Here is a 4,387-nt window from a genome sequence, read left to right as displayed (position 1 = left end):
CGGAGTACCCCTCAACAGGGCTTTACAGTGCTTTTCTCCTCAATACATTTGCCATTCTGAGAAATAAGCAGAAAATCAGATTCTGCCAAGGTTTTAATTCTTTGAAAAAAAGAAAGAAAGAAAATAAATAAAACTTTTGGGAGTGTCCTGTGGTCTATTAGAGATGCAGCTCATCCTCCAGACTCACAGATGTGGTGGCAGGGAGGCTCTGAGTGGCTCCACTCTGGCCGTGTTCAGCTGGATTTCTAGAAGCTGAGGGCTCGAGGTGAGCAGGGCCCAGGCGCTCAGGCGGGGAAGCGTTCTGAGTCCCCACCCACACCCAACCACAGCAGTCCCACTTGATTCATCTGATATATCAGTGAGAAGTAAACAGTGCCATAGGAAAGGAAAGGAAATATAAGATCCAACCCCATTCTTCACAGTGCAAGAAAGAGACCTCAGAGGTGAAATGACTTGCTCAGGATTGCACAGCTGGTAGAGGCCAGGCTGGAATTAAAATCTAATATTCCTTGTATTAAATCAACATCCTGCATTTTTATTCAGGCATTCAGTCATGCTTGCTGGCGTTTATTGACAGGCACCAGTGGGACAGGCAGATACAAGTCAAATGTGCAATAAATACAACAATGCGTGTGCAATACAGCAAACACATGTACAGTTGCTGCTAAGATGTGAGCCCTAAAGGAAGGACACGGGATCTCACCTGAATAAAGGGCAAGGGAAACCTCCCCAGGGAAAGGATATGAGAGCTGAGACGAGCTGAAGGATGAATAGAGGAGCACCGGCAGGGAAGCTACGTCTCTCCTATAAGCAGCCACTACACTGCAGGAGGACCGGATCACCAGCCCTCAGGAGAGGCCTGGGACCAGCAGCCAAGCACTGACCCATCAAAGAGCTCAATTCAGGGAGAACAAGGACTGTTTCAGGTACTCAGCACCTCCTCATGCTGAGCTCTGCATGCCTGATCTCTTTTCATCTCTTCAACCCATCCTGCAAAGCAAGTGCTACCATCCCCATCTCACAGATGAGGAAACTGAGGCTTAGACAGAGTAAATGAATTGCTCAACATCTCAGAACTCAAAATGATGAGGACCAGAATTTGAACCCGAGTATGCCTGATTCCCAAACCCATACTCTTTCCACAACCCCAGATCACTCTATGCAAACAAAAAGCAGAGAAAATGGAAATCTGAATGTAAACCAACAGGATCCGAGCTGCTGTATCTAGCAGGTGCCTTCCTGCTGAGAAACATAACCCCACTTGGGCTGTTTGCCCTGACTGAAAAAACAGTTCTTTCATCATTCTCCATTTAAAGGTCTGCCTGTGAACTAGAAATTTAAGTCGACCATGTTACAACAAGGTGATCACATGCTGAGGGCCAGGGAATTGGGAACCACGAGAATGACAGGGGCCTGGAAGGAAGGGGAAGAAAACCAGATGGGAGAGAGAAGTCCTTCCTGCTTTCAAGGCAGTGACCCTCCCAACTGGAAAACACACACACACACACCCCATGTACACACACACCACACAAACTCACACACTTATACCCATGCACACACACGTTTCAGGACCACATGCCTCCCCTGAGCCCTGCAGGAAGGAAGCCCAAGGTCAGTCCAAATTTGTATTTGTAATAACCAGAGCACAGAGGCATAGCAGCCCTACAACCCCAACAAGTACGGGGAAGGGAGATGCAAGGCTCAGCAGGGAAAGGACCCAGCCCCAATTGCTCCTCTTTGGCATAAGATGTCATTTGGGATAAAGCACACAGAAAACGCCAGTCCACTTTTTGTGCCTCTCTAGTGTACAGGCGATGTTTCTGCCTGCAGAGCTTCCAGTCCCCTTTCAGATTTGGCCCAGGCTGACAGACCTTACCTTGGGGGAGGGTGTGGTCATGTGACCTAGGTTGACCAATGCGGTCACTGCATTCCCTGGCCAGTGACTGGGCGTGTGACCTAGACCAAGCCACTGAGAGCCTTCCCTGAGAATTTCTGTGGAAGTTAATCAGCAAGTAAGCTCATAGCATTCTCTTTCCTGGATTCACTGAGTTCATAGGATGAAATGCTAAAGCTGTTAGTAGCTGTCTCACTACCAAGGCAGGGAAAGCCTGCCTGAGAACAAAAACAAAAGAGAGAAATGCTTATAGGACAAGGAGAAGATAGGAGGCAGGGGAGAGCCTGTTGGAATAAAATGATTCAAATCCCTGATTCCTGCTATACCTGAAACTGGTAAACTTGATTAAGGTGAAAGAATTCATCGATGACCTTTTTCCTGTTTAAATCCATTTGAGTTTCTGTCATTTGTAAACACCACCACCAACTTAAGTCTTATGCCTTTTCATTCGGTACAGCTGCCCGACTCTCATGTTGAGTCTTTCACTTTCTTCTGTTTACATATAATGCTTCCTATTATCCTGTAGACTTAGAAAAGAGAGCTCAGATCTCTGCAAAACCCTCACTGAGCCCAGCAGGGTTCTGGCCACCTAGCAGAGACCCAGTGATTGTTCCTGACTGGTGAAGATTAGAGCTCAGGTTCCCCTTTGACAGAGCAATAAAGAAAAGGCAAACCACATGGGTCTAACATTATTCTAAAACAAAACTGAATCAGGCTCAGAGCCACAGTCTATGGTGGCCAGTTTCAGGATTAGAAGTGTCCTTATGTTCTATTCTCTACCCTTAATGACTTCAACTGAATCTAGGGCTATACACTAACAGCCAAATCAGCCCTACGATAACAAAGAGAGGCAGAAATAGCAAATTAAGTCACATCCTGGCTTCAGTGAATGTCATGAAAACAGATGACACGGCAAGGGAAAACATGCAGCAGTCATCAAATGGCCAGCAGACCCGCTCTCCGTCAGAAGTAAGGATGCTGTGGCTCGTGGCTCACTGCTGCTTTCTTTCACTTGCTGCCTAATAGGAACAGTGGTCCTTTGGGCCCATGTTATTGCAGCTAGCATTTTCTTTTTGGGTTCACAAGCCAACGGTGCGTCTGGGCTATTGAGCCTCAGCCTTAACATACACAATGCTTCCTTTTTATCCTAAAATAAAATTCATAGGCTGGGCATGGTGGCTCACACCTGTAATCCTAGTACTTTGAGAGGCTGAGTCAGGAGGATCACTTGAGCCCAGGGGTTCAAGATCAGCTAGGCAACATGGTGAAACCCCATCTCTGCCAAAAAAGTACAAAAATTTGCCAGACACAGTGGCATGCGCCTGTAGTCCCGGCTATTCGGGATGCTGAAGTAGGAGGACTGCTTGAGCCCAAGACGTGGAGCCTGCAGTGAGCTGTGAGGGAGCCACTGCACTCCAGCCTGGATGACAGAGGCAGACTCTGTCTCCAAAAAAAAAAAAAAAACATATATATATATATCCCACTTACATAACAGAGGTTTTTAAAAAAGCAATTTAATGCCCAGATTATAAATATATATATAGGAGCAATAAAATATAGTGGAGTAATTGGAAGAAGATCATTTTTACATACATGTGTTTCAATTTGTAAATGCTCAAGCACAACCACGTGGGGAACCACAATGCAGTCATCAATTTTGCCCACTTAGAACACACATTTGGACTTAAGAAAAGTAAGATGATCTGAAGTCATTTCAAACAAGACATATAGGAAAAAACAAAAAACACAGGTGAGCACTAAATAAAAATAAGCATTACATTAAGTACTATCTGATAGGACTTTTGTGTATAACTGACATTCTGCAGGAAGGTCAGTGGGTTATGTGCAAGTCGGGTGAGATGCAGAACAGCGTTGCTGGACATGTGGCCCTTCCTGACTCTGTGCACCTAGTGCCAGTGGTGTTGCTTCCAATCATTGCAACAACCAAAAGCTGTCCCCCCAGTTTGTATCATGCGCCTGACAGGCAGACGCCTCCCCTTTCAGGACCACACAGGTAGGCCATGGGGGGCGGGAGGGCATGGCCTCCCTTGTTAAACCAGAGCAGGGGCCTCCCAGACTTCAGCGCAACGGAGGAAGATGAAGTGAGGTCTTCCTTGGGGAATGCTTCCTCTTTCCCCTGCCACCACCAGGTTCTGTCCCTGCGACCAGCTGCTGCCCATGCCGCAGTGCACCCTGACCCAAGGGGACACCTCGTCCTGCCCTTGGCCTCCCTGACATACTGAGCTATGGAGTGAGCAGGAGCTGAAATCTGAGCCTGGAAGGTTTGCTGGGCCCTGGCTTCTCCAAGCCTCCAGGTTCATCTCCCTTTGCTTCTCTGTCCAGTTCCCCTTGGGCTTCTGTGTGGTCCCAAGGGAGCTAGAACCCCCCTAACCCCTGTTGTTCCTGCACGAGGCTAGCCACCACGCCGTTAGCCAGGACCCGCCCGTGTGTGGGGTTCATGTGGTTCAGGCAAACTTGGGAAACAGCCACATG

This window comes from Pongo abelii, chromosome 2, assembly GCF_028885655.2.
Source record: "Pongo abelii isolate AG06213 chromosome 2, NHGRI_mPonAbe1-v2.0_pri, whole genome shotgun sequence".
Taxonomy (NCBI): domain Eukaryota; kingdom Metazoa; phylum Chordata; class Mammalia; order Primates; family Hominidae; genus Pongo; species Pongo abelii.
This window is presented reverse-complemented; position numbering follows the sequence as displayed.